Here is a 22588-nt window from a genome sequence, read left to right on the forward strand (position 1 = left end):
ACTCATTGAAGTTGGCCCTCTTGAAGTCGAGGGCTACTGCCTTGCTGCTGGCCCTTGACACCCTGCGCTGGATGGTAAACTCCAGCAAGCGATGATCGCTATCACCCAGGTAGTCAAGGACCTGGAGGCCCCTTACCAGGTGGTCGGTTGCCTGTGGCCAGGACCAGGTCCAACAGGGCATTTCCTCTGGTGGGACTGTGCACCTCCTGAATTAAGTGGAGGTCCTTTATCTCGGTCAGGAACCTCCTGGAACGGTCGACCTGGCTGACTGTTCCTCCCAGTAGATGTCCGGGTAATTGAAGACACTCATGACAACTACATCCCTTGCCTTAAGTGCCTCTGTGAGCTGGCCCGAAAATTCCCAGTCCAGCTCCTCCCCTTGGTTGGGGGGTCTGTAGTAGACCCCCACCGTTAGATCCCTCTCCCCACGGCCCCCTTGTATCTTGACCTAGAGCACTTCAGCTTGCCCCTCCTCTGACCCCATTTTGCTGGCATAGAGTGCCACACCCCTGCCTTTCCTTTTTTCTCTATCCTGCCTGTAAAGCCTATAGCCCCTAATGCTACCTGCCCAGTTGTGGGATGAATCCCACCAAGTTTCTGTTAACTCTATTATGTCCAGGGCTGAACTGGCTATTCTGAAGGCAAGTTCCTCCTGCTTATTCCCCATACTACAAGCATTGGTATATAGGCATTTAAGGCCCTGCCTAGCTGCATGTGCCACACCCCTTGATTTGGGAGACGGCCTGGACCCCTGTTTCTTACCTGGGTACTCCTAGCATTTCTTACCTGTCTAAACAGAACTGACCAAATAAACCTGATTCTAGCTTGCTGTGTTTGAATATGATAATCTGAAACTCCTTGCTTGGGAGGAGAACCACATGGTAAAACCTGCATTCTGACTCCCATCCATTGTGAAGGTTTAATTCAGTCAGATGCTATTAGGAAGCACATTTGATTGCACATACATCCTTAAGGACCACATTCCTTAATTTGTATCTGCCCGTAATACATCTTGGAGGTCTGACACACCTCCATTTCTTGTAGATTACTTTTGCCAGATTACTTTTACATTAACTAAAATAGGGCTGATGTACATATTATGACATTGATAGGGATGAGCACGCCCCTAGACTCAGACTGTAGGCTTTTGAAAGGTGCAGAGAATCTTTAAGACCCATGAGAGTTGAATATATTCAATACTTTTCAGTAGAGTCAGCACCCTATAACATGGAGGTCCATTTGCTAGTAGAATCAGTGGCATAGGGGTCTACAGAAGGGCTTAGACCTTATTATGATCCCTTATGGAATAGTAATACAGTATTCTGACCTATTGGTTTAAAATACTATTCTATACAATATTGCTACAGCAGTGATCTGGCTGATTGCTATAAAATATCATATTAAGTTTGAGGGGGACTTCCAAATCATTATATTATTAGATTGCAAATTGTAAAAGCATATATACCTCTATAGGTATATAACATCCAGCCCAAAGTAGAAGGACTCCTTGATTGTTAGGATATATTTTTAAATATTTCTAATATAAACTCTATGCAAGTCACTCACCAGGGAAAAATAACTTAATATTGATACAGTCTTAAATATATTGAAAAGACATAAATCAGAGTAATGAGATTCATAAAGCCATTAATATTAATGGGGGAGCCTTTTGGGAAATAGTGTAAAATCAAAGAAAAAATGAAATAAGTGATGACCCAAGTTCTATTAATAAAAAATGGATTTTTTGTTTTAATTTCTTCTCAAGTCAGAATGAACCATTACATTCCTTTTAAATCATGATTAAGTCTTTAAAACTTTCACAAGCAGGCAGTGCATGGCAACTGATAAGAGAAATCTAGTCAAGTTCACTTCTGACCTCCTTAGTAAATTTAAAACAATTCAAACTATTTGTTTTTCGCATCAGGGAATCAGGAAAGCACTGTGAAGCATATCTTTTAAAAAATCTCTGTAAAATCAATAGACTAATTCTGCACTGAATTTCTAGGCAATAAAACTTTATTACGAGAAGAATATGTATATTGTTATTCATTTGTTCACACTGCTGTGGTTAAGGGTCTGTCAGCATTTCCTTTATAAATCCCTATAATTTTACAGGGGATTCTAACATACAGATAAAAATGCATTCTAAGCAGAACTGTGGCAGAAGGGGTTCCATTTCCCCCCCTTATCCCAGTTCTTAAAATGAAATCTGTTTAGGAAAATAAAACAAAACAATAACAAATCCCAGCGGAGATGCCTTTTTTGCACCCTGAAAATCATATGCTACCTACAGGAAGTAGGTACATGACACATGGCAGATATTGACTTTTAGCTTATTTTAAAAAATTAAATCTTCATATTGTCCCAAGCAGGAAGCAACTGCGACCACCTGAAACCTGAGATCCTGCTCCTGCCTTTGTTGCCAGGTTATTTGCATCATCACCAGTCCTCACAGGAAGTGAGAGGCTCCATACCAGCTATGAACTGACTGTCCAGAGGAGTTTTCCATCTATTGACTCCTCTGTGACATCCTATGAGATATGAACTTTCATTTCTACCCAACGAGAACTTTTACAACCTTTTCTCCAATGCCTGGTGAAGGGTGTTTGTGCCCCAAAGCTTGCAATTAAAGATTTTTTTTTGCAAAAATCTTGGTCTAATAAAAGATACCATTTTTACTATGAGTCCTGATTGCCTTTATACTACCTACATCCATTCTTAATATAAAAAGCAGAAATATAACTCCTCACCTTCCATATCCTCCAGGTTCCCCTTACCATTGCCCTTCCTAGTACCTTCTACATATCAGATTCCATAACTACTCTCCCCTAGTCCTACAGTGACAGTCTCACTCACCTAGCTGTCATGTACCAGCTGGTTCTAACCTTTGCATCTATTTATTTACAACACATCGCAGACCCATTCCTACCAACAAACACTTGTTCATGCCTTGCTAATTTCCCTCCTGTCCTGGGCTTGGAGAAGGAGCAGAAAGACAACATGAACAACATGACTTCTGTACATGGCTCAATGTACATTTCCCAGCATGTTGGTATAGGTATGCTGTATGACATGTTAAGGAGACAAAACCTTGGTTCTAGTCTGTCTGCACACGTAAGTCTCTGAAAAAACATACATAGATTTCACAAGTCAGCTCCACCGATTTGATCATATTTTCTAGGGTAGGAAGATATCCCTTTTTTTGTTAACTTCCTTTGTTAACTTCCAAAGAGCAGCACTGGAGTGCTATGACTCGCTGGGCATGTCTACACATCATGCTATGTAACTGTAGCAACACACTACGGTGCCATAGCATCCGCGGGCAAAAACCATGACACCACAGCTATGTCGCTTTGGCGATACACGTCCTCATTATAATGCATCACTATGGCAACGTAGTGCCTAAAAATAACTGTGCACAGCATACATGGCACAGTGTGGGCTGTTACGGCATCATCTTTTAGTACTTTCAAAAGGAAGTGCTAAATAATGACACAGTTACAATGGTGCCATAGCAGCATGTGTAGATGTGTCCTCTTAGTAGTCTGTGCACAGTATAACTTCAAAAGGAGGAACTGAGATGAATCTTATGGCATGGTGGTTTAGGCACTTTCCACAAAGGTGTAAAATGCCTATGAAGAGAATATAAACCCCTTTAAGGAAAGAAAAGATTTGAATTCAAATCTATCACATCATGGCACTCTGGCCCAATGAATCATTCATTAATCTATGCAGAGCCTGTGCTTCCCATATCCTGGATGCGCACCTTCACTAGTGGGATAGTTGATAAAAGATGGGGCTCTACCTCTCTTCCTTTTACTTGGTGAATCTTTGATTAGTCTATGAATTGTTAAACAGCTTCAAGATAAGGGAATAAGCACCCTGCCCTGAAACATCCTGTTGCCCCATGGCTAGGCATATTTTGGGGACATGTGGATTTGAATCCCATTCAGAGAGATAAGAGAATTCAGTCTGTGTTTCCTTCAGGCACTTAGTACTGTTTTGTAGACATCATCAGTGGCCATGGACTGATACAGGTATTTTAATCCAGGAGGGGATTTAAAGTACATCCTTCAGAGTAAGGCATCTATGTCCTGGAGACAGGCAGGGCTTAAGGAAGCCAGAACTACTATGGACCATTTTCCTCCCTAAAGCTCCAGTGAAATACTAAGAAAATTAAATTAACCACTGTTGCTTAGTGATAACAAAGGCTTATTTTTTGTAGCATAACTCCAGTGTGAATGCTAGGTATGTTCCAGTTGCAGAATGCTTGCCAAGAAACTTGGTACTCAATCCAAAAGTCCAACATATTTATGCCAGAGAATGTCTCTTTATCATGCTGTCCATCTTCTAATTTTTTGTTTAAAAGAATGCATCACTGTTGTAATTCTTTCCATATTTGCCTTATTTTGACACCCTTAACCGTAGACTCTTTTTTTTAACTGTTCAAGGACAGCTCCTGTCACTCCAGAATGAGTAGAGTCTGGCATGTTCAAAAATCCAATGAAATATTTTCCAGTGCCTGCCTTCTTTTACCTCAGTTGTTTCTTCTGTAAAAACAAATCTAAGAATTGTTGTCATCTGATCTTGTTCACAAGGGTCTTTAGTGCAGTTAGATCAAATTTCAAAGCCTTTTTCAAACTAGAAATACCATATTTTCTTATGTACAACATGCAGCTTCCTCCCCTTACCCCCAAAACAAATCCCCTAAAATTGAGGTGCATGTGTTAAGCAGAGAAGCTGATTTCCAACCTGGGACAGAAACAGCCTTCTTTGTTCCTTGCTCCCTAGTGCAGCAGCTGTGGCATTACTATTCAACCAGCTTAGGGAGACCATTGTTCTTCACTTCACAAGTATTAATGATTCTCTCTCCACAGGTATTAATGTTCCACTAATGTCCTGATGTTCCACTAATCAAGGTCATCTTTCTTAGGGAAATTTTTCTGTCTGCTAACTGCTCCTGGTATCTCTCCTTTTATTTCACAGCCCTGGAAACTTGTTAGCTCTTTTCAAAATCATAGATCCACCCTTGGAGGCCAATTTTCAGCAGCAGCAAGGGTTTCATCCTTGTCAAGGAGGAAAGGGAGGGTGAGTCAGTTGAAGATTTGTCTTTGTCCCTGCTCTATGCAAGCATAACTCTGGAAAAATTATTTTTTCTTCATTCTGCCTTTCAAAAACAAGATGTATATTATATTTCATGGCAGTTGGAATGCCAGAAAACAGTAATTTCCTATTTGATCAAATTCCCAGGAATATGAAAAAATGTATTTAGAATATTTTTCATTATAAGAACTATTAATTTCTTTCAAGATAATTCATCACATGAATTATTTTTAATAGGATCATTATTTTGCAAGAAACTGGAGATTTCAGAATTTTCCCATTTTGTGATGTATAGAACTTCTCTATTCCATCTTTTAAGACAAGATATGTTATTCTGTGGAGCATGATGCAATGAAAAGGTCTCATTTAGTGCTGGTTTTCTTTATCAAGCATACAATATTGCTTCAGTCAGCTTTCCAAGTCCCTCTACATATGATGTTATACATATGAATTGCTGATTTCTCAGGTTTCACTAGGGTACTTGGTATATATTTTCAGTCTTGAACACCATTTCAAGCTAAATAAAAATCTCCAGAGCTAAATGACTTACAGGAGAAGCAGTAAATATAATCAGTTGAAGTGTAAGAGCAAACCCAGTAGTGATCTATTTGAAAACTGGTATAAAATTCTACAAAATTTCTTCCATTATTATCCAAAAAAGTCATTACAATTTGTAAGGACTCCTCAATCTACATCTTCACTGACTGCCTATCTTGTATGCATACCAGCCCAGCCTCTGGCTTCTTTACTTTTCATTCCATCCAGGAAGAGCACATACCGACTCCTGAAACTTCCTCAGCCTGATGAAGGGTTTTTGAACCTGAAAGCTTGCTTAAAAATTTTTCCAATTATTTAAGTTGGTTTAATAAAAGATATCAGATTCACCCAAAGAACCTTGTCTGCTTACAATCTGTGGGCACTAGTCTATCATTAACAAGAAAATGGCAGATTTGCCATTCCTTTTTTGATTACTGGCCATCTGGCAGACCCTTTCAGAGCAGGGGTCCTCAATCCTTGGCCCATTGGCCAAATCTAGGCCATGGAGCCATGGTATCTGGCCTGTGAGATTCATCATGGTTAGGGAAATTTAGTGGTGGGGGAGCAGTGGCAATTCATACAACACCCTTCCCCACCACCAAATTCTCAAGCCCTGTGCTATTGTATGGGAGGCAGACCACATCCTTTCCCCCTTTACTGCCAGGATGGGTTGGGCAATGACCCATTCTCCTGTGGGACCAAATCAGGGCTGGGCCATGCTCCCCTGCTCCTCCACTACATGGGCAAATCAAGCTCCCGCTGTTGTGATCTGCTTATCTAGCTTATCTAGCCCACAGGTCAAAAAGGCTGGGCAGGTTTTTCTATATTCCTTAAGTAATTGTGCAATTGCATAAAGTTGTTTTTGTTCAAAGACATATCTCCATCCACAGATGGAACTGCCTCCCTGGTAACATCATCTTATTATCTTTTCTCAGACCTTTTTAAAGCATCAGAAGCAACACAAACTTCTTTTTTTAGGAAGGCAAGGAGTTTTAGTTATATTTTTTATTGGACCAACTATATAGTTTGAAGAGATGTCAGACAAGCTTTTGGGCATCAAATACCCTTCCTCAGGTCTAAGAAGGTTTTAAGGTCTAAGAAGGCTTTAAGTAGTTTAGTTTAATGAATATGGAAACTCTTGTTTGTTTGGATGAACAATGCAGTTAGAAGACTCAATACATCCCTGAGTCTTGATTTCAGTTGATTTAAAAACATCTGAAAAGTGCTTAATTCTGCTTCTCATCATTGGCTTCTCGTCCAGCTGTTCTTTTGTGATATTCAACTTCAGAAAGACATTTCCATTGTTATAAAAAGATAATCATCTTTTAAATTTCTGCCGTGATAATTTACAGTAACTCTCACCTGCAGGTTACACCTGTACACGAATACAAGGTAATTTAGGGACTTCTAAATAACCGAATACTGACCTATATGGGTAAAAAGTGGCACCGTCTGCTGCTGTTGTCTAATAGCCAGTTGGCCAATTTTAACAGAAAATAGTGGTTGCAGGTTAATAATAAGTGCTTCTACTCTATAAGTTTGCTTTCCCCACTGCTTCTAACACTTTATTGAGTCTGTCTTTGTTGCCTGACTTTAAAGAAGGGTTGCCAATGAAAGACTTTGTTTTTACTGAAAATCTGCAAACTTTACTAACAGCCTACCCTTTTTACTGACATATGTTTTAGTCACATGGGTTTTTACATAATCTAAATATAACTCTTGTGTTAGGCCCTGCCCTGCTTCCAGGTCTCAGTTAGAAGGGCTGGGTCCACATTTAGGGGTTTAACACCATCAACTTTAATAAAAAAGTAAAAAAAGTTTGGTAGTCAGTAAAAAGTTTGCAGTATTTTTTTCCCTGAGATTGACAACTCTGTTTGACTATAGCAATGGTTTTACAGTGTGCTTCCTCTTCTACTGGGATGCACCATTCATCTGCACACTGATGCCCCCATTTCACCCTGCATCATGGTGCCACCCCCACACCCCAGACTTACAACTATATCCTGGCATAAACACCCAAAGAAGTCTATCTGTGACCCAGCAGTATTATAGGAAGCCAAAGGGATTCAGTAGCAGTAGCACCTGGTTGGAGGGGAAGGGTCTAGGAAGCTCTGAGACAAGGCTCCCTACAGGGTGTTGCAGTCCTGGTCAGCCACCAGGTGGCACTTCAGTGCCCTGTCTGTCCTTCAACACTGTACCCAGCTTCTTTCTGATCCGGGTCTTGAAACAAGCTCTGCTTTTTTTATTTTACAGTTTTTATAGACAGCTGAATTTTTTTTCATTGGACTTCATGGACAGGCATCTTTAGCTTGATCTTTTACTGACTGTCCATAAACTATTGACAGTTGGCAACCCTGCCTTAAAACCAAACTGTGTTTTTAGCCACGAGTCTGGTTTCAAGCAGACTGATCAGATTACTTTGTCTCATTGCTTTGCTTAATTATACAAAGAAGCAATAAGCAAAAGATTCAGGAGCTGGTACAGTCCCTTCAGCTAGCCAGGAATGGGTTAAAAAGGAGAAACACCAGTATTCACTCCCAGCACTCAGCCCTACTTGCTCCCCTTTGTTACAAATGCTACATGTGTTCATTTACCTTATGCAAATGAGAAGAAGAGAGAATGGATTATATTGGGAATAATAAGGAAAGGAAGAGGTCTTGATGCCATTTACTTATTTTCTGATCTGTTTCCATTGTCTTCCATGCACACATCCATGATGTTGCCATAAGCAATATTTTTGCTGGTCTTCACTATTGAAAACCAGGTGCTCTTGGCTTTGAAAAATTTCATCAGTCACCACCCACATACTGTCAGCTACTGGTATACAAGGTGGGCTATAGATACTTAGTATTACATATTAGATGCTCCTATCTCACAGTTTCAAGATTAGAGTGATTAGATTCTTGCTGAGAGAGGCTATTGATGGGAATATCAGTAGTCAATATTCCATGGTTTAATTTAATTCTACAAGTGCTATTTATACTAATGATCTTAAGATCATTTAAAAAAGTTAAATAATCTCAGTACATAGCTAAGTGCAAGAAATGTAAAGCCGAATCAAGATTTGTTGAAATGGAAATTATTTAGTAGCCAGCTACTGAACTGCAAGATTTGTGCTTTCTGTGTACTATTCCTGTAAGGGCATATGGCCATAGAAAGTTATGTTATGTTGGCATGAATTCAAGTGTGAATTCAGTGTCTTGCTGGTGCCAGGCTGTTTGACAGATTGGTCTGTGACAGCAAAAAGATTATCAATGAATGGTTTCACTGGGCGCATCTACACAAGATACTTACTGCTCAGTAGCCTAATAATACTGTGCAGTAGCATGCTGGTAAAAAACCATGCTAATACACTACTGTGCAGTGTTATTAGGCTACTATGCAGTAAGCATCACAAAAAACCCATGCACCAGTGCTACTGCATAGTAGTGTGAGTTACTACAAATTTAGTTAGTACTTCATTAAGCAAGTACTAAATTAAATGCACAATAAGTCCTGCACATTAATGAATGTGTAGATGTGTCCACTGGCTGGTGGGAAGACAGTAACATTTGATAATCTGGATGTTATCTGTCTTTAAACAGATAACATCCAGATTGGATGTTATTGGATGTTTGTATATATATACATGAAATATAATATCAGATTTGATTGAAAAGTGTAAACACATTCTTATATTTTTTCTTCAAGACTCATGCCGAGTATGGACAGGGTAACAGAAGGAGATGGGTTATCTTTTTAATGTGCATTTTGGAAAAAGCTCAGCCCTATCATGTAGAAAGCTCTGCCTTTCTTCTGGTTACTTTTTTCAATCCTGCTAATATTCAAGATTAAATATCAGCCATGGCAACTGAAATGGCATAAAAAGAAAAAGACATAACCATAAAATCCACATCAATTTACCTTTCACGGTTGGATTTTCAACAGAAAATGTAAGCTCTACAACAGACCTAGTGCTGTTTCTGCCGAACAGAAGCCAGGTACCAGGAAAGACCTATCCAGTTAGGGTCTGATCTAGCTCCTATTGGATTCAGTGAGCACATCTATACAAGTGTGCCCACTGAATGTGCAGTGGTTTCTGTGCTTTTATTTAGTACTTGTGTAATCAAGCACTAAATAAAAGTGCAGTAACTTGAGTTACTGTGCAGTAGCGCCATTGAATGCCTTTTAAGTGATGCTACTGTGCAATCGCCTAATAATACAGCACAGTAGTGTATTAGCACTGTTTGTGACACATTACTGTACCGTATTATTCAGCTACTGTGCAGTTAGTGTCTTGTGTAGATGTGCCCAGTGAGTGTTCAGCTCTGTCACCACATTGTAGTTTCTGTGGCCCTAGTAGTTTATATCAGCTAATTTTCAAATTAATATTCTAAGGATATTGGCCTAATCTGGCAGCGAAGTCGAAGGAATCTTTCCTTGCTTGAGTTGAGAGACCCTGTGCTGATCCAGCAAAGCCTAGTTTAGCATATGCTTAACTTTAAACACACGGATAGTTCTACTGAAGTCAATAGGAATGCTTTTATGGCTGTGAAGAGCAATACTTTGAAAAGGGTGGGCTGGAACTGCTCAAGTTACTTTTTTTGCATATCTCACAACTTAACAGGAAAGAAAATACATAAGAATACAAAAGGGAAATAAGAGAGAAATATTTCTTTAAGAATTTCAACCCAAATTCATAAATAAGCTATGTGCTTGAAAGACTAACAATATGAGAATTTTTAGGCATTGTGCCTACAGAACCACAACCTATCACAGACCAGGTTGTGCTTTCTATGTGGATTTTCTTTTCTTAACAATCTGAGCCTCTCCAATTCTGCCACAGTGGTGTAACAAAGCAGAGTTGGCATCTGGAAGAAATCCAGTGGGAGAGCTGAGGGGAGAGTATGGAAACTAAGAGTTGGGGATTGGGGTATTCTTACTGACAGAGCAAGCTTTCCATGTACTGATGGACAGTGATTGGGGTCCAGTGCCCTTTCTACTATATTAGATGCCATAAGGGCTAAAATGAAAGATGCCGTAAGGGCTAAAAACAAATCAGAGGTTGCTGATTACCTCAAAGGATGAGGCCCTTAAAAGCCAGTTGAAATGCATTTCAAATTAGGACAAAATTCTGCCCTTGGATATGCACAGAAGATCCTTAGAATGAAATTCAGCATAGATTAATAGGTTTAAGGTCAGAAGGGATCATTAGATTATCTAGTTTGACCTCTAGCAAAACATAGGCCATATAGTTTTATCCAGTTATTCTTGCTTTGAGCCCAATAACATGACTAAATTAGAAATTACAGAAAGGCATTGGGTCTTATTGGGCTCTCAATATCTTTATTGAATTACTGACCTTGGTAGTTTGTTCCACTGATTATCACCCTCAGTATAAAAATGGGTGCCCTATTTCTAATATAAGGGCATCAGGGAGACTGAAGTGGTGCATGAGCCTTGTGTTGACCCTCTATGAATGGTTAAATTATACTTGTAACGATTTCAGTGAAATTTCTTGCATGCATGTTCAAGGGCAGAATATAGCCAATAACACTTGAGAGATTTTATAACTGAGGGACTTGATGTTGGTACTGACTTACATTCATGCTTTGTTTATAACAGGGATTCATTTCAATCTGAGGGCATCATATCTCTAGTATATTAGGTAAAACAAGTGCCAGTGTTTATATTTCTTACAATATACAGATCCAGGGTGAGAATGAAATAGGCCATATATTTGCATGTTTTCAGAAATCATTTTAAAATTCTACTGGTAAACATGAAGATTTGTTTCCAATAAAGGGTTCAGTATAGTTTTTGTACCTTGTATGTTACTTATCAGCTGGTCTTATGGCAATCATAGAGTTCAAAGTGTTGACAAAATGAGTTTCTCTATTTCTGAGATCTGTTTACATAAAAACACAAGCCAGAGGAATGTAATATTTTCCTTATTTCTTCTTTAAAATTCCCATAAAGATAATTCTCATACATGTGTAACTGACTACTGTATATCAATAGTGTTTTCAAATCTCAGATCAATAATCTAGATGTTTTCAGAGAAAACTAATTAGTCTCACTGAGGGGTTACCTTGCTAGGTTGAAAAAACCCTTTGCTACAGTTGATATTGACTGTACAGTCAACTGGATAGAAGAATTTTTTACCCTGCTAAAAGGTCAATTTAAGTGCTCTGGGCAATATACGAGATGTAAGAACCAATGTCTTCTGTTTCATTTACAACACTGATCACATATACTTTTTTAACTGAACGAAATGTATGTTTCACTGTGAACACTGCAAAAATAATTACTCATGATTTAAAGATATTATTGTGTCTGTCAGTTTTACTTACACTGATCCCTGTCTCTCAACTCTTTTGTAAAGTCATTTTACATTTTGTGCCTGATCCTTCTTCCATTTTATGTCAAAACATCTATTGGCTTCATTGGAAGTAGGTGAACTTTATAAAATGAAATTTCCATAATTAAATATTTGATTGTAGAATATGTCATTTATATAAAATCTTGCATAATGCATTACCAGGCAGCCTTTAGTTTAGCTATCAGATACCTATTTCTCAAGTACTACAAGGTAAACTTGCTCATTTTTCACAACCTTTGCTACATATGTATAGCATTTTGTACGGGTGGGTACTGCTTTCTCAATGTTAAAAAAGAATTTGCATAAGACATTTACATAAAATGTGCACTTGTGAACCATGTCTTATGTGTTCTACAACTTTTAGAGATATGCTTTACTAGGCTGTATAAAAATCTTTAAGACTTTTTATGGTACTTATATCTGGCCAAAACATTTTAGTGAATGGTACATTCACTGAAAAAATACAGTTTTGGTGGTGGATAGTAAAGCTATTCCTGAATTTGGGTTCAATTTGACAATTCCAGCTCCCATCCTTCTAAAAAGGGGAAAAAATGTAAAAGTTGAAAATTTCATGTTGATGTTTTCAAAACATTTTGTTCCAATACTTTCAGTTTTTATTTTGAAACAGCACTAAACATATCTGAAAAACAGAATCACGAAACTAAGGCCAGTGGACTGATAATTGATATAATGCAACAGAGCTTTGGTGAAGTCAATGGAGCTGTGGTATGTTATGGAAACGAAGAAAGAGACCTGTCACATTTTATACGAGTGTAACAGACTGTAACAGAAGGGATGCTCACCTGTAGGGAGTGTCCCATGGTGAGACAAAACCAGGATGAGCCTGGGAGATTTTTTTGTGCCCCTGAAGATACCCCAAAAAGTGGACTGGAGCAATTTTGCCTTCAGGCCTTGGAAACAGAGTCCCAATTCTGTAGCCACCAGGGTCTTATGTAGAAGACTGGCCATTGGGGATGGTTGGGGAGCTAAGGAAGGGATAAACCTCTGTGAGGAGACTGCAGGGATCTCGCTGAGGGGACAAAGCAGTGAGTGAGAGAAGTGAGCAGAGCCCAGAGACGAGCTCTGGCTGTGATTAAAGGAGAAGCACCCAGGGCTGGGAGTTGGTGAGTGGGCATAGCCCTCCCCTCTTGTAGGGGACCCTCATGTCGGGGGCCCTGAGGGAGTGAACATCAGGAAAGTAGACCCACCAGCCCTGTCTGAGGGGCAGGAAGGGGTGTCACGGGGAAGAGGTTGTTTATGTATTACAGGAAGCTGAGCATGGGCACCAGCCGTCAGCAGAAGTAGAGCCCTGGGGCCATTGAGGGAACTCCCATCACATTCACACTGGACTGATTATGCTTACCTGAACTAAGGTGATGTCAATTCAACAGTAGTCAACCAAAAGACTGTTATTTTATCAGACCTACTGGGACTCTAATTTTTTTTACAAAATAGGGAATGTTTGTGCTTTGTCTCTTTTGGGTTTTGGATGCACACAAGGTTGCCTTACTGTGTAAGAATAGATCTACTGTTGCTCCACTGGAGGTGTGATCACTTCCCTATATGTGTACATATGTTGTTACCAAGCTATATATATCTATAAGCATTGAGTTCATTAGTATTATTCCATAAGTTAATTGAGTTATGAATTAAACCTTAGAATAGATAGCAATGTATATATACAAATATAAATATATGTATGTGTGTAAATATCTGAATATAAATGAATATCTATCTATCTATCTATCTATCTTGTACATAATAAATATTGTAAATAGTTACCTATTCTGAGTGCTGTTACAGGAGGTAGCCCCATACAAGTATACTGAGATTTCTCATTAGCCCAAAAGAAACAAAAGGATGGGTCTAGCTGGTGCCCCAGGCTTCCTCAAATTGCCACTGGCAGTGGTTAGCACCCCACAGCGGGGTGTTACATAAGCTAAATAACCAGCTGCTATTTTTGAGGGAGGTACTGGAACCTCAGGATGCATCTAGACGAGCGTTGTCATGCGGTATGTGGTGCTACAAACATGTTTGTAACACCACATACTTCACAGTCTGGTGTTCTCCATACTGCAAGGGCATGCTGCCTGAGTGTGCGCTGCTTCATTTTTTTTTCTGTGTTTTTTTTTAACCTCTGGATATCCCCACCACTTAGAAGTGGAGCTCCGTCCATCAGGATTGCCATGGCTGCAGTCCTGGGAGGCCCCCAGCACCCCAGGTAAGGCTGCTGGGGACAGCCCAGCCTTCCCTACCACGCCCAGGGTAACTTGCCACATGTCAAGGTGCACCGCTGCTAGTTGTCTCCAGGGAACCAAACGTCCGTGTACTTCTGGACGTACTCTGGGTGTCTCCCTTTTCCAGAGTGCATAAAGCACTGGATCACTGAACCATTCTCATGGTATCTTTCTTGTCCACTAAATATTGAAATTTGTTTTACAAAGTGAAACAGCTCTCACACAAAAAACTGAGAACCAGTCACTCCAGAATACTGTGTAGCCCTGTATTCTGGGGATTCTTTTAGAAGTGGGAGATGAAGGTCTAAGTCCCCCCAGGCAGAAGACATAGACAAGTTTTCATGTCATATGGAGTCACCCCTTAGACCACTAGATAGGAAACCTCCTCTTTAATTTTGTAAAATCTCATGCTCATTTTTTCCAGCTGAAATGATCTGTGATTTTGGGTGGAATTCACAGCTTAGTCAGTTCATACTTTTTGGTTCATAAAATGTTTGCAAAAAATAATTATTCAGCAATAGAGAAATACTGTTCTATTTTATTTAAAGAGTTTGTAGGTCATTACCTTGTGAATTGTAACCTGTGAAAAACAAGATTCAGGAAACTGTTCTGTCATCAGCTTTCTGTCTGTCTGCTAAAAGAGGTAAACCCAGAAGGGTTTTCCCTCCTCTGAGACCTTCTCTATAATTCTCTAATCAGTTTCCTGTAGTTGAAAAGTGTTGTTAGTTTTGTCTATCTCCATGAACTACAGGTCTGACAGCTCCTTGTGGTGTCCCCAAAGTGAATCATGGTTTTTAAACACCCCAGTTGTACTGATGGAATAACTGGATATTTGATAAGCCTTTGATCTGTTTTAGCAGCTCACATGTTGTCATATTGGTAGACTTTTGTAAACAAAAAAGTTTTTTTTAGAAAAAAGATTTCAATGTATCCATTCTCTTGGGATATATATTTAAACATTTCATGTACTAGGTGGATCATTGCTGCATAAGAACAGATCTTGAGGAAAAAAAAGAATATTTTCAGGTTTCATGATAATAAGTTTTAAAGGTGTTAGATGAAACTATCCTGACGTTTTATACCTAGAGAACAAGACAGTCTATTTTTGAGAATTATTTCACAAGTATATAGTATGTTATTTCTTTTTAATGGAAAGATGGAGGTATGGAAGACACTGACATCCAAAATTGGATTTCTCTACCTTTTTGCTGTCCTAGCATATTTTATTTACACATCTACATTGACTTCAACAGGTTTATACAGAGACCTACCACCAAGCCAAACTCCATTTCTTTTTGTATTTGGGGATAACCATATATCAATTAAAAACACTTTAAAAGGGGAAAAAAAACACAGCACATTGTTCTGTGCAAGTATTTGGAAACAGGTCGTTTATAAACCACTCAATATACAATATATGATTTTTAAAAAACAGTGTAGCTACAAAAGCAAACTAGTGTAACCCAGACATTGCTTTAAACCTGACTATCTACAGTAAAATAGAAGAGGTGAACAGTAATAGACACGTTTTAGATCATTTTGAATAGTATCTAAAACTTCATGGTGGCCTCTTTGATGTTACCTCAAGGGATCTGACCACCTGTGTTGCTTTTATCTAGCATGTGCAGTGATGATTTGTTTATCAGGAAAACATGTAATACAATATATCCAAAAGTAAACCTGAAGGTATTCTTAGATACATTCTTTTTAAAATGAAGATTTTATTGTCAATGAAAAAACAAAATTATTTTATTAACATTATTAATTGCCTACCACTGCATTTTGCACACCCAAAGTTCCATCAAGAACATATTCTATATATTTTATTAATACTCAATAACCTGCTTGAGACAGGCTAGATTTTTTAAAGGGCTGCAGAATTTATTAGCCAGTACCCATATATACAAATGTTGAGTTCACTGGAATTTTTTCAGGACATTATTCATTATTTCTTATTATGAGTCCAATAGCACCTTTGTTGCCAGCCAGTATGCAGCTAGCCTCTCTTCTGATCTTTTTCTAATGAATGAAGAAAACTATTACTATATTACAATAATTTCTGATAGTGAAAGTAAAATGGACTTTGTATGGGATTATAAAAGTGTTGATCTCCAGGCTTTTTCTCAGCTCTATGTCTCAAGAGCTTCACCTTGCCAAACTTAAATACTAATCAATGGCACAATGATGGATATTTTTGCATTGTTATAATGTCTGTAAATCAAATAGTCTTAACAGTACACACAGCGCTGGGTGGCAGTGAATTCATCATCCTTTACAATTCCTGTAACATTAAAGAACAATAAACATTGCCTTAACTAGGAAAATATGGGATGTTGGTGTCAAGGGGATATTTCTAAAGCTTGACTTTCAATCATTCAGATATACGTTTTTAAATTCTGTATTATATTTGATAATATAATTCATTCCTTTGTTATTATGATTGCAGAAGAAATAAAGATAAAGAATTCAAGGTGAGCCTCTAAGATTATGCCAATAATATCTGCTGTTGGGTTTAGCAAAAGTCTTCCTGGATGTGCAGGCACAAATTTATCACTAGCAGCAGATTTTATTTTAAATAAAATTTTAGCTTGATTTTCATGTTTTTCTAAAGCCAGTATCTGAGGTAACACTCAAGAAATTAAATAAAATGTATTATTGAAGAATATTACTAGGGAGATCTTCTGATTGCTTTTTTACAGGTTGAGCAGAGATTACTGGGGGCATCTATGCATGTGCCTGACTGCACAGTTGCTACTACTGAGCAGTCCTGGTGCCCCATAGGTCATTTCTGAACCTACTGCTCAGTAGCAGTGGCATCACAGTTTGTGCCCGCTGATGCTACAGTGATGTAGTGTCTCATACAGACATGCCTACTGAGAGTTAAGGTCACTTATCCCTTTACATGATTGGGGTTTTACAAACTCAATCATTACTGCTCTCTCAGCTTAGTCAATGGATGTTCTAAGTGAGCAATGGCACAGAGCCTGATTCAGTGTCATTCATGCTGGTATAAATTAGAAGTAATACCATTTTAAGTCAGTGAAGTTGCATTGGTATAAAAATAAAATCATGTAAAATCAGTATCAGGTCCATATGCCTAATCTTGAGCTGCTAAGCAATCTTAGTGCCCTTTGATGTCAATATGAATTGCAGACACTTATCACTTTTCAGGGTCACTCCTCAAATCATGACTTTAAAAAACTGGGTCCATTGTGTTACATTAAAAATGCCCCAGTTCATGAAATGCTGAGCATCTTCTGCAAGATGAGCATCCTCAACTCTTAAATTCAAAGATTAGAGGCATAGCTGTTCACAGTGACTTTAGTTAAGGTTGCCTTAACTTTAGGACCCTGTTTCTATTTAATCTTTCACACCATTTTTGTACTTGATCTGGGGTGGGGCGGAGGTGCTTTAATTAGAGTGGATCTTGGGAGCCACTCTAATTAAAGCACGCACAGCATCTTGTGTTCTTAGTGTCCCGCATTTCAACATACAGGTGGGTGCACTTTATGTAAAGCTTGTTCAATGAGCTTTAGTTTAAGTGTCCCAACACCATTTTGAAGTGTGGGGATGCTCAATACATGTGACACTGAGGCTGCTCTAATTTAATTCAATTTAGCATGTATTGGAGCAGATGTCAGGCACGTGTACAACTGCCCTAAGTGAATTTTTCCACGCTATGTCTGAATTCTTAATTTTTTTTGATAATTTCAGTAACTAGAGTACAGTCCTTTCTGAGAATAAGGGGAAATACATTGTTATGATCATGGTAAAAATTTCATTGAGAAGCTTTAGTGATTAAGAAATAATGACGTCCCACCCATATTAAAATAACTTCAAGTTTACAATACCAAATTATTGATACTGATTCCTAACTCAAAAAGTTTAGGAAATGGCAGAATTTAAATTTCCTTTGTAACCTTAATTTGTCCACTACTTATGCATATGTGCTGCACAGGGTTGCCAACCCAAGATAGATTTACTTACTGGCCATCTGCAAAGTTGATACTGATGACCAAACATTTTACTGACATATTTTCACTGACATATATTTTACATAATGTAAATGTAAGTCTTCTGCTAGACCCTGGACAAAGGCTGCATTAAAAGCATAGTAAAAAAAAATAGAAGATTACTGCATAGCCCACACTGTGCTGCCCCGCTCCCCACAGCGGTCCTCTACTGTCCCCTACATATTGGTATGTCTAACTGCACCCCACACCATGGTACTCCCCCACCTTATCCCCCAGGCTATTTCCACCAGTCCCACTCCCCCAATCCTAGTACAGATCCCCCCAAAAAGGCCACTTCTGCCTACTAGGTTTGTGTGAAGCTTCAGTTGCTGATTCGATTTGGTGGAGATTTGGCCTGATTCAGTGGCCGAATCTCCAAATCTTAATTGAATCAGGAGACCCTTCAATTTCTCTGAATCAAATTAGAACCCTCCAAATTGATTCGGAGAGATGTGGAAAGATTCGATGATTCGGACATAGCTTTAAATGTTTTTTCTACATACCTCAAGGTACTAGGTGGCTCCTGAATGCTGAGATACTAGGGTAGATGGAGCTTCACACAGGAGCATGGGGGGTCCCCAGCATGCTCGGTGGCAGACCCAAAGTAGACCAGAAGCACTATGGGTCTGCTGGGGAGTGTGCCAGGGAGCCCCCCTGCACTCCCCCAGCTCAGTGACTGGTGCCTCCTGGGTCTGGTGAGGAACACAGGGTCCCCCCTGATGCCAATCGGAGATCCCAGGTTTAAAAAAGTTGCAGAAAAAAAAAGCAGAGTGGTGCATGTGGGGACAGTGCATGCTGCCCAAAATTGGTTCCTGGCCAGCTGGAGCCATCCTCTGGCTGCCAGTTGGGCTCTGAGCAGCAGGATTGCAGCAGCCCCAGGAGGCCCCCAGGAACCCTACCCCACCAGGGTAACCTGCCTTGCGCCAGAGGGCATGTGGCACAGGTGTTCCCCAGGAGTTCCCAAGCAGTGGCACAAATTATGAAGTTCCTCATGTGCTTTTATATATTCATCACTTCACAAAAAATAATAATTTTTGTTTTCACACTGCCACTGAGAAGTGAGTAAGTATTATTATTTCCATTTCTCTTTAAGGTAGAACAGTGTCCCCCATTTACTGGAGTGATATTCAATTTTTTAGGTTCTTCCTGTTTCTAGCCAGAAAGTGTATCTGCAACATAACTGTTCATTTAGGTGAAATTCAATAGACTATTTTCATAGATGTTCAGTTTCTAAGTGAAATGTTGCCTTGCTTGCTTCCAACCCACCTTTGGGATTAATTTGGGTGTTAACTATTAATAATGGAATTATGTCAAAAGGGAAATGTTTGTCTCACTGAATAGGCACCATGTTCTCCTTATATGAACATTCTTTTCCTTTGTTTTTTGAAACAACCCTTTGATTTCTTTTGCTTTCCTTTCATACCATTTAGGAGAAGAGGAAACTGCTGTTGAATATAGGATTCGTGGAACTTCTGCCTTTCTTTATACTTTTATGTTTGAACTTTGATTCACAACAGAAAAACAACTTGTAATAGAAACCGCAGGGAGGGTAAGTAGTTTCAAGGTTTTATGTATGATTTCAGAGGTTTACATTCATCCTACTTGCTTTTAATTCTAAGTTCCCTTTCCATACATTCTGAAGGGACCCATTTATGTGCACCTGCTTTCTCCTTACTCTGGTTACCTACATTTCAGTAATTCACCTTCCTATTATATAGGACCTTAGTCTTTCAAAATCAGGTTCCTTTAAATGTGCAGCTATGACTAATATGACATCACATTTTTCATGGAGTAAAACATCAGCTCTTTTATGCCTCAATTCATCCTTGTGCATTGATGCCCTCTATGTGATTGTAACTTTTTCTATCTTGACTACAGCTTAACAAATATTAAAAAAAAAGAAAAAGTAGTGCTGTGAATGACAGCGCTGGACATTATAATCTATTATATAGGTACAGTACAGTCACTGGCTTCTTGAGTTTTCTACAATTTGCTGGCCATGTTGTTTCCTCTGTTTTCTTCAGGAACAATGTCTAGTATGGGTGTACGAAACAGGCCATATTCGATTCAGATTCAGATTTGGCCTGAATTGGGGATAGTGATTTAATTAGCTGATTCAGATCACTGTCCCCAATTTGATTTGGCCAAATCCAATCTGAAGATTCGATGCTGATTCAGAGAATCAGCGATTTGGCCTTAGACACAGCTTTAAATGTTTTTTCTACATACCTCGAGGTACCAGGTGTGGCTCATGAACACTGCAATGCTGGGGTGGATGAAGCATCCCACAGGAGCATGGGAGCACCCCCGGCATGCTTTGTGGTGAACCCAGAAGTGGAATAGAAGTACTTCTGGTCCACTTCTGGGTCCACTGCTGAGCATGTGGAGAACTCCCCCCATGCCCTCCCAGCTCAGCAATCAGCTGAGGGGGGACACTGAGTACTCCCCCAGACCCAGGAGGCACCAGTTGCTGAGCCGGGGGGCGCTGCCTGCACACTCCCTGGTGGACCCAGAAGCAGACCAGAAATGGTTCTGGTCCACTTCCAGGTCTGCTACTGAGCATGCTGGGGAGTCCCCTGTGCTCCTATGGGACACAACATCTGCCCCAGCATCTCAGCATTCATAAGCCACCTGGTACCTTGAGGTACGTAGAAGAAACATTTGGACCTGTGTCTATGTCTGAATCGCCAAATCTTTCTGAATCTCTCTGAATTGATTCAGGGGTTCTGATTCAATTCTGGGAGATAAAAGGGTCCTCTGATTCAATTTGGATTCAAAGATTCAGCCACCAAATCAGGCTGAATCTCCACCAAATTGAATCAGGGACTGAAACTTTGCACAGCCCTAATGTCTAGGTGTTTAGCTGCTCATTCCAGTTCTACATGCTGCCTCTGCCATTACCATGGATAAAGATGTCATAAAGGCTCCTAAGATTCACCTGTTCTGTTGGAATTAAACTGAGAGAAAACTCATTTTACAATAAATTTCATCCACCATTGCAGTTTGGACCAGCTATGTAAAGACCAGTTCTAAAAACGGTTGAAAATTGTTACACAAAACAGCTGAAGGTTCTCCAGTAAACTACAAAATCTACCCAATACAGAGCACCAAGCAGCTGTAAGATGGCAGGGACTTCTGATCACTGCTTTCTTGAGCCACAGTCAGATCCATGACCTAGAGGTCAAAGACAGCCCATCACAAATCCCCCAAGCCATCCAGTTTCCAAGACCATATTTCCTATATTGCTTTGAACGGTTGTTTGACCACCACAGGGAGCACGCCAAAATCTTGTAGTGCTCACTGTGGTGGGCCAAGCAACTGTTCAAAGATACAAAAATAGCTTTGAACACCACAGAAAGAAGTTCTGACTTCAAACTTCTATATTAAAGTGGTAATGAACTACACTTGTACATAGCTTTGAAAAGCCCCACTGTGGAATCATGTGGTATCAAGGGTCATTTTAATAACATTGATTGTTAAAAAACACAGTTCCCAATGTAAAAAGAGAACTCATTAGAATTCAAGATAAAGCTGATTACAGATGAATGCGTATAACTGAATATTAAGGAGATTAAAAAGAACTGAGTACCAGGGCTATATTCCAAAGGGAAATCCCTGATGTGCTCACTGCCCCAATCAGTAGTACCCAAAGGCAATCTGCACCTCTGTGTGTCTACCCTATTGGAGAGGGAACTCTGAGAGTTTGGCCAAGGGTAACAATAAATATTAAAACCTGTATTATCAATGTTTGATAGAAACATGAAAAATTTATGGTTGTGTACAAATTATTTTTTACACTGAAGATACATGTGATTTGATGATGTTGCTTTTAAATCATTTTAGTTTTTTTTCAGACAAAGAATCCTTCCCTCCCTCCCCCCATTTTTCTATTATTATTGCCAATATGACATAAGAAAAAGAAGTAGAATAGAATTAATAGATGGAACTCTGTGTAACTGATTCTGTTACCTAGCATGCTACATAGCTGATTCTATATCAAGGTCACTAGAATAAACTGCTGTATTTTATTTTGCTTTTAATTTCTAGTTTCCCTAACCTTTTTACCACCTTTTGCTATTAAGCATGTATTTCACACAGTCTCTCTCTTGTTTGGTAAAAAAATGTATTCAGAAATCTTTGGCATTTATAAAAGCCTAATCTCAAATTTCGATAGTAATTAACATAGCAGTTATACATGAGAGTTTCCCTAACATGAATAAAAATGCCATAAAACTTGTAAGCAACATATGACTCTTTGTGAGAAAAAAAATGTAAAAGGAACAGCTTCAGAAATGGAAATTTCTGTCTCCCAATAACATCCAAACATAATTACTTTA

The sequence above is a fragment of the Crocodylus porosus genome, unplaced genomic scaffold (assembly GCF_001723895.1).
Source record: "Crocodylus porosus isolate Cpor-Errol unplaced genomic scaffold, CroPor_comp1, whole genome shotgun sequence".
In the NCBI taxonomy this organism is placed as follows: domain Eukaryota; kingdom Metazoa; phylum Chordata; order Crocodylia; family Crocodylidae; genus Crocodylus; species Crocodylus porosus.